The following is a 9,996-nucleotide window of genomic DNA, read 5'->3' as shown; positions in this document are numbered from 1 at the left end:
ACTTCAAGGAATAAAAAGTACTATCAGTTGAGTCCACAACTTCCTTGAATTGTTTTTTGTCTGTCAGTTGAGTCCACAACTAGCAAAACCTTGCACATTGAACCTACAGCTCTACAAATTTAATAAATGAGAAAATATTGTATAATTGTCTATCAAACCCAGCAGTTAAACTAAATTGTAATACTCATTGGAACTTTCTGTTCCTTGAAGTTTTTTTTTCTATCAGTTGTGTCCACAACTTCCTTGAAAACTTTGTTTTCTATCAAACTTTGCATATTGAACCTACAGCTCTACAAATTTATTGTAGTGTTAATGGGGTGCCCGGATTTGAACCAGCGACCTCTTAAGCTGCAGTTAAATGCTCTACCACTGAGCTATACCCCCATGTTTTTGATGAGTGCCACTAACTTGTGTGTTCCCTTACCATAAACAATGGAGCCTTGATGAATGAGAGAAAATTCTAGAATTATCTATCAAACCCAGCTGTTAAACTAATTTATAAAACTCATTGGAACATAGGATTCATTAGAACTTATTGTTCCTTGCTGGTTTCCTTACCATAAACAATACAGCCTTGTTGAAGGAGAAAATATTAATCTATATACAGTACAGTAGTTGTGGATATGCTTTGAAGAAATTACACAGGTCATGAAAAGAGACGTCTCTAAAGCATAAACTGTGATGTTACACGAAAATTTGCAAAAAACTGCCATTTCAATGTTATTAATCCCATAAAAAACAAAACAGATGACAAAAAAGTGTACATGTATAATTTACAAATGTATTTTATTGTATAATTGTCTAACAAAACCAGTAGTTGAACTAACTTCTAATTCTCAATGGAACATAGATTTTATTAGAACTTTTTATTCCTTGAAGTGTGGTGGGCGCAGCGAGCCCCACGAGGGGAAAAGTAAACTTCCGACCTGTTCATACCCCCACTATCCACGTTGGCGTGGAGTTGATTTTATAGAGTGTGGTGAGCGCAGCGAGCCACAGAGCTCGAAGCGTGGCGAGCGCAGCGAGCCCCACAAGTGGGAGCTAAAATGAGCCCAAAGCGTGGCAAGCACAGCAAGCCCCGTGAGGGGACGCAGAATACACGTCAAGTAATCTGCTTCCCCTCACAGGGGTCGCTGCGCTCGCCATGCTTCAGGCTCAGTGATTCGGTTGCTCGCTGCGCTCGCCACACTTTATAATATCCCAAAGCGTGGCGAGCGCAGTGAGCCCTGTGAGAGGATGCAGAATACACACCAAGTAATCCGCATGCCACAGTTCAGGTTTGGTGGCTCGCTGCGCTCACCACACTTTATAAAATCAACTCCATGCCAACGTGGATAGTGGGGGTATGAACAGTTTGGAAGTATGCGCACCATGTCCCATGCTTTTGGCTGGTGTGGATAGTGTCATCCATCTTAAACAATAATGATGACATGTTAACTGCACTTTCTTGGTTAGAAAAAAGGAAAAAAACAAGGGACAACGGGTAGAAGACCCTAAAGTCAAGACAGGGGAGACAAATAAACAAGTGTAGGTAGTATGCTCAACATACTACTGTATGTATATAATATAGTAAATGACATTCCGCAAAAAGAAAAATATAAAAAATTGCTTCTATAATGATACACAGAGTGGAACATAGCCATATAGGGATAGTTCAAAGCATAGCAGGTGGACCAGAACCCATATTCAGAGAAATTAGCCACTTGGATTGAACATTTATAGTAAAGGGGGAGGTTGGAGGTAGTAGATGGTGTAGTACGTCAGGCCTTCAAAGATAGGATATGGTTGAACTGGAAGAAATGTAGGAAGTGTCTTTAAGAAGGTGAGTCAATGATATCAGCAGAGGAGGTGGAATGTCACTCCTGAAGGAAGGCCCGGGCATCATCAGGAGTGGTGAAGTCATATTGGGCATCATCTGTAAAGATCCAGAGGCAGGCAGGGTAGATAAGTGTAAACTTCTTATTTTCAGAAACCAAGCCTCTTGTAAAAATAGGGGAAAAGGCTTTGCGTGCTCTGGAAAGCTCAACAGGGAATCTTGAAAAAGCCTGATTCTTATCTCTTTCCATATAAGGTTTTGAACTTTATGGGATGCCTTCCAGAATGCCACTTTATGTAAATAGTTCATACATAACAAGAGAACAACCCTGGTCTGGAGTCATTAGGAGTTTTGCAAGCGCTGCTCACCTGCTCCTCGGCAGGGGGGGGGTGTCAGCCACATGGCTGCTCATCTGCTCCATGGCACAGGAGGGGGGGGGTCAGCTGCCCGGCCGCTCACTTGCTTAGGCCGACCCACCACTTGTCAGCTCAAGCACCTGGTCCACCGGGGTCGGGAGCGGGCGCCGCACACCTGCTCCATGTATGGGGGTGTTTCACTCAATGCTGGCATGCACCAGCGCCCTCTCCACTGGGGCAGAGGGTGAAATTGCACCTTGCGGGCGCCATTGAAGTGCTCCAGCACATGCTATGCGGGGGGGGGTGGTGGGTGAGTGGTGTGCAGGTGTGAGCCTGTGAGGATAACTTTACTGCTTGCTGCCCCCCAGTGGCCAGCGCCCACAGGCAATTGCCTAAAGCTGCCTAGTGGTGGCACTGGCCCTGGGTGTAACTGAGAGCTCTGTACAAGCTTCTGGTTTATTATAGTGTTAGATGATATTTAAGTGTGGCTTATTGCTGCCTAAAAACCTTTAGAAGATATGGCTGGTAACATCTGACGATGTCACATAGCCAGAACATAAGCATTATCATTGGTTAACCTGGCAGATAAAAATCTAGACTTCTAAAAGATGGCTGTATATATACACTATATACATATAGCTGGTTTAAAGTGGACATAAACAAAAAAAATGTTTTAAATTAACTGATGATATTATTTGAATGCAGCTTGTTGGCAAATAAAAAGTGTCCAATTACAGAAATAAAAGGTTGCTAACATCTAAAGATGTCACCTCCAGATGGAAAATAAATATTGATTTTTTTTTTTCAATCTAAAACATAAAAATTTGGACATTAAAAAAATATACTATAGTATATGTGCACTTCCACCTTGGTAAAAAAAATAAAAAAAAATAATAATAATAATAATAATATAGAGATTTTGCTCATAAAGATTTCAACCATGTATCAATTTTTGTAAGGGCTAAATAAATCCGTTGTGATAAATAAAATGGTGAAGTTGACCATAGCAAACAATCATCTTCTGTCATTTTATAATTTTAGTGCGATATATGATAGCTACAAGCTAGCTGGTTGCTATGGTCACCTTCCCCACATTATCTTTCTTGAAGGATTAATACATCTCCTGATGATTGTTGATATACAGATTATAAAACACTAAAGACAAAAAATGGGATTTAAATTTAAATAATTTTGTTGTACAACACAAGTGAGACTTATATGATCAGTCTCTATAGAGTACACTCATAAGTTTGTTGCTGTAATCATGTCCTTATATGCTTTGGCTTAACATATAACCTAGGCAATATTGTTCAGGCGACATTGTAGAGTTTATAGAAAGGATTGCATGCCAACTAGCTACTGGACAGTGACAATAAGTGGAGTTAGTGCCTTAAACAGAGATGCTTCAATAAGGATCAATAAGGAAAGAACTTGCAAAATTAGATGGCTGGTCGACCCAGGACTCGTGTCAGTAGAAACGACTACAAGGAAAAAATCCCAAATCTAGTCACCTGCGATTTTTACACGGGTTTAGAGCAGGTTTTTAGCAGGTAAAACATGGGTGACGAGCTGTGTACATGGCTCTTACCCCGGTATTTGAACACGGGTATATACAAATACTGCTGATTGGTCCTCCCAGGGCACTGGCTGCTGATGTAATCATAATAAAGGCAATTTTTAATGACATCCATAGGTTTTGCTGGCTTTTCCCAGGTTTTACATAATTCAGTGGAAATGGAGGCAACCAAAAAAAACCCGGACAACTAAACTGTGTAAACAGGGTCATGCCAAGTTCTCCCTGGCAACATCCCAGGTGAAAAAATGCCTGGGCGTACCTGGGTTTTTGATTTAAAAAAAAAGCAGTATGATTGGACTAGTTCAATTGTTCTAAATGGGATAAATATTGATGACCAGCAGTCAGGGTGCCAGCGGTCAGAATACTGTTGCAAGCAGCCGGAAGGAGGGAATCCTGACAGGGGTCAGATAAGTATACTTAGCCTCTCCTTGCCACTACCTAACCTGCCCCAATAATGCCTGACCCTAACTCTTATACCCCAACTGCCCAAACCTACCTCCCTCCTAGGCAGCCTAAACCTAACTTTCCTGACCCCCCTTCCAAACCCCCCCCACAGCCTAACCCTAAGTCACACACCCTAGTGCCTAAACCTAACCTCCCCTTCCCTGGAGTGACATAACTGCCTTATATTTACCTTCGTAATCCTGGTAGATGAGATTCCAGCATCAGCATCCTAACTGATGTCAGGATTCCGGTAATGATCTCGCATTAGAATAGTCAATGCAGGCATCCTGACTGCTGGGCTGCTGAATTGATCCCTTATAAACATTATTGTTGTTTGTTAATAATGTGGCATCACTATGTTCTCATATAAAATTTCAAATGACAACCAAAGATTGAACACATTTTTAAATGGCAATACAAAAAGGAGAAAAGGCTATAGCACTCATCTCTTGGGGTTTCTCACTAATGGATTCGTAGTGTTGACATATGAGGCAGGTAATACAGAAACCAAAATAAAGTCCCATTCAATGGAAGAAATGTCCCACAATAAAGTACGGGGGTCTCCAAACAACAGAGATGGGTCACCACGGGAAGAAAGATGAAAGAAGGCTCACTTTGAACACATCAAACCGGTAGGGCAAGACTTATCAAGGTGTGAAAGCAACGCTCCTTTGTCAGGGTACCTAGTGAAACAATTTGTAGTGTTCATAAATGTGGTAAGTATTTCACACATGTAAAAAAATGAATAAAGTTTTATTACCTGGAAGAGATATTACGCCGTTGAGCACGGGGGGGGGGGGGGGGGGGATTTTGTATTACATGTGAAATACCTACCACATATGTGAACACTATGGGCGGTAATGTGAATACCGGCGACGTGCAGCGAATCCTGTTTAGGATTCACTGCACATTCGCCACTGGTCGCCGCGTTCCGGAGCCTCGCCGGATCCGGTATTCAACGAGTCAGGGGCTCGCTGAATGGAAGTCTCCCTGCCTGCCCCAGAACGTTTGTGGGGGGGAGATGGGCTCCCCGGGAGACAGGCAGCACAGGCTTTCCCCCAGGGGTGCCAGCAGGGGACCGGGTATATTCACTACACCCGATCATGAATATGTAATGATCGGGTGAAGTGAATATATGAATATCTAATGAGCGGCTCGGCTCCGGCCCCCTGCTGGCTGGTCTGTGTAAAAAAAATATATATATATATTTTTTTTTTTTATTAAATATATATTCATGTGCTTACAGCACATGAATAAAAATAGCATGCCCCTCAGAATAAAATTTCAGATTTTTTTACACCAATTGTAAAAAACAAAACACTTTATTTTAAAAGTTCACCTTCCACTTCACCATAAAAAGATAGCGATTGCTACTCGGTGAATCATGGCAAAAAAAACCTTGAAATGTATTCGCCATCTGATCATTGAATAGGGTGATTCACCGTTTTAGTCAGAAATTCGCCTTACAGCACAAAATCGCCATAAAAACCTGGCGAATCAGCCTCATTGAATACCGCCCTATGAATCCATTGGTGAGAAACCCTGACAGAGGAGCAGGGTTCATCTTTTTGTATTGTCATTTGTATGATAGACCCTAATAACGTCTATTTAGATATTAGCTGCATCCCCTTGGTTAGCATACTACCTCACAGCACAGAGGTCATGGGTTTGATTCCCACCATGGCTCTAACTGTGCAGAGTTTGTATATTCTCCCCATACTTGCGTGGGTTTTCTCCGTGTACTCCGGCTTCCTCCCACAATCCAGAAATATACTGGTAGGCTAATTGGTTCCTAACACAATTAACCCTAGAATGTCTGTGTGCGTGTATGTATTTGTTTAAATATTCTCTGTAAAGCGCTGCGGAATATGTTTGTGCTATATAAGAATCTGTGGTACTTGTGGAGTATCACGGCTCCCACGACCTTGATCATATGCTGATCGTATGATAAAAAATCGCATTGCATCGCATCGCATACGATCAAATCGCATGCGATGCAATCGCACCCGATTTTGCACTGAAATGCATCAAAATGCATTGAAATGTGTAGTAAACATGTGAAATGCCCCCAAATGCCATTTTTCATAGTGTACCACCCCCACTATCGTCAACCCGAAGCGTGGTGAGCGCAGCGAGCCCGCGAGGGGCGGCGGTACGCGTCCTACGACCTTTTCATACCCCCACTATCCACGTCGGCGTGGAGTTGAGAATAGAAAGTGTGGCGAGCGCAGTAAGGCACCGAGCCCGAAGCGTGGCGAGCGCAGCGAGCCCCGCGAGGGGACGCGGATACCTTCACAGCTATACGCGTCCCCTCGCGGGCTTCACAGGTATCCGCTGCGCTCGCCATGCTTCAGGCTCGCTGCGCTCGCCACACTTTCAATTCTCAACTCCACGCCGACGTGGATAGTGGGGGTATGAAAAGGTCGTAGGAGCGTACCGCCGACGCTCGCCACGCTTCGGGTTGGCGTTGATATTGGGGGTGGTACACAGTGAAAAATGACAGTTGGGGGCCAATTAACATGTTTCATACTAATTTTAATGCATTTGGATGCATTTAAGATTTCTTTCTTGTTGGTTTTGATATTTTTTCCCACAGGTTTCTGACTTCATATGCAATGTATCTTGGTGGTTGTTTCTTTCTTTTTTTTATGTTTTTGCTGAAGCATCAGGCGCCAGGCTCACATACAATTCTACAAACAATAAAACATTAGTACAATATTTTAAGGTCAAAGATTTGCATACACGTTAACATGAATTATAATCTTTGAGGACATTAAAGCAGCAATATATTGGAATGACAAATAATAATACAGAAAATTTTACAGAAAGTAAATATTTGTCTCGATAATTCAAAATTGTTTTTGAATAGTTGGTGCCCCCCTCACACACACACCCATCAAAGATAACTATAGAACATTTAGGACTAAGTCCCAGTTTTCGTAGCTTACACTTGAATTGGAGGTTCATTCACAGCCATTTGCGCCATATACCAGGATTAATTTTTCAAGCTGTCGTGTATTTGTAGTCTTAGAGAAGTTGTAGTCTCTATTTTAATTTCTTTATCTAATATAACCTCAACCCATTGCATTCAAAATAAATAATGTAATTTAGCTTTGAAAAGCGACAGTGAGGATGGGAGAGACTGCAACAAAGTGCAAGATAGCTTTACAGGCTTCTGCTGCTTTGTGCATGTGCACTGGATACTGTATACTCAGGGAATACACATGTGCTTTTCTTTGGGTTTCCCCAGTTTCTTGGGCCTTATTCTGGTTCACTCGTAAAGACAAATTCCTTCTCAAATGGACAAAACCATGTGCACTGCAGGGGGGGAAGATGTAACATGTGCAGAGAGAATTAGATTTGGGTTAGTTATTTTATTTCTGTGCAGGGAAAATACTGACTGCTTTATTTTTACACTGCAATATACTGTAGATCTCACTTTGAAGTAAAACCCCACCCAAATCTTATTCTCTCTGCACAAGTTACATCAGCCCCACCTGCACTGAACATGGTTTTGTCCATTTGAGAAGGAATTTGCATTTGCGAGTGAACCAGAATAAGGGCCCTTGTTTAAGTTGTTTTACATCTGTGTAAAACAAGTCAATTGGTTTGCAGTTTGCCATTGCCGAGTTGTTTGTTGTCTGCCTGCTGGTTTGGGGAAGCTACAGCTTTTCTAAACTTCTACAAGTAAGAGTTAAGTAAAAGGAGGTAATTACTATATTGGTGCATCCACCATTAAGAGGTTAAACTGAGCATTGCTTTAATAGGAGTTGAGATACATTGACAATGCAAAAACATAAAAGATCCATTTCAGGAAGTGTAAAAATGCATCAATGTTTTTTTTTCCAAATAATCTTAACATTCAAGAGGTTTGAATCTGCAGTCACAATTATTTATTACATTAACAAGTGTCATGTATGGTTTTTTGTTGTTGGTCTCATATTAATCTTTCCACATCGCAGAGCAATTCAATTGAAATCTAATTGCTTATGGTGACATTCTTAATGGATATATTCCCTTGCTTTCCTTTTCAACTTAAATTAACATTTGTTAAGTGCTATTAAGTAATATTATTCTGACTAAATTAGTATTGGTTGTTAGTTAAAAAAAAAAAAGTCATGTAAAATAATAACCTTATTTCAGGAAAGAAAAGGCTTGATACTGAGTCAGAAGCAGTGGTGTAGCAATGTTTTTTTTTTTTCATTTGCATTTGTCTGAATTTCACGGCGCATGTGTCCCAAGTTTGTTTGTATAGAGTCACAGAACATATTTAAGATGCACAGTAGTAGAAATGTACAGGGTGCTCCTAGATGGTGAATTGATGGTAATAGTGAACAAAAGATGCCTAGAGATGTTGCGTCTTATGGAAGTGTTGTAGGCATATTTAGACTACAGTACTTGTACGTGCATAGTTGGATGCACAGATGTACATGAGTGTGGATCATTAGTTCGAGAGTAAGTAGCTCGACGTTCAATAGGTTGACCACGACTGTTCGACAGGAGTCGACAGATGAAAAAGGTTGACAAGCTTTAGATCGACATTGACAAAAGGTTGACAAGCAAAAGTTAGACATGAAAATGGTACACACATGAAAAGGCCAACATGAACCGGGACACACTGCAATAAAGGGGTTCAATGCTGCCGGTATAGCAATAAATGACTGTGACTCATTATGTAATGCTGCAGAACACGGCACATATTGGTGATCGGCAGTCCAAGCCTAGCCGGGGGATAAAAGGGGCCATTCTCTCCCTTTTCCTCACCTTCTTGTCACAGCTCCTCCCCCTAGAGTGACACAACCTGTCTTTCAGTCCATGCTGGCTGGAGGGGAGGTGGTGCTGCACCCTCCTCTCTCCTCAGCCCCTCCCCATGCCATCTTATGTATCATTGGCTTCCGCTCTCTCTTCTTCTTCTTCTTTTACTCTCTCTCTCTGAGGCTGTGATTAAACACCTGGGACCTGATGTCACAATCTTGTGACCATCCCCAGTGTTAAATCCAAGGAGCAGCTGCTATCCTTGCAGTTCTGGTCCCACTTAATTTGACTGAAATATTGTCATCCACTAGCAGTCATCCTCTCCCTGGCATCATCCACTGGTCACCCATTACTTGGCAACCCCCTCTGTCACCCACTGATTTCACCTCTTCCTGTCACCCTCCCTCTGGCAACCAATCCCTGCTATCCACTGCAGTCATCATCTCTCTGTCACTAACTGCTGTCACCCTATCCTTGATGTTACCCTCCTTCCTTTCACCCACTGCTGTCACCCACTTGATGGTATCACCCTCTTCCTTGTCACGCACTCTCTGGCACTGCTGACAATAGTTGTGTATTCTATTTTAAGACTGCTGGTTTCTGTCAACATGCTGTTAATGTCTTGCTAAAGGCTGATGCTAACAGGGCTAGTGCAAGGTCACTCTAGGAAAATGTTTTAGTCTGCACTATCCACTGCATTAAGAATAAATAATAAGTCTTACCAATTTTCGGTCTGGTAAGGCAGCACTCCAGATGTTTTAATGAACAGATCTCTGATGCTGAGATAGCAAAAGAGGTTTGTTCTAAGATTTGTTTGTGTCCTTTTATATCAGGGAAAGGAAACTAAAAAAGCATAAAAATCTCAAACGACTTTTCCCTCACATGCCCATCTGCACACTAGCTTAATATCACTGAGTGCTGCACCTCCAGAACCCACAGCAGCTGCTTTAAGCCATACCTGGGAACTGTCCAAATTACAGTGGGATAGTCCTGCTAATTGGACACTGTCCCGCTGTCGCACCCATGGGTCACATTGTTCAATTGGCAGG

The sequence above is a fragment of the Crinia signifera genome, chromosome 1 (genome assembly GCF_055691185.1).
Source record: "Crinia signifera chromosome 1, ASM5569118v1, whole genome shotgun sequence".
Lineage (NCBI taxonomy): Eukaryota > Metazoa > Chordata > Amphibia > Anura > Myobatrachidae > Crinia > Crinia signifera.
Note: the sequence above shows the minus strand (reverse complement) of the source record.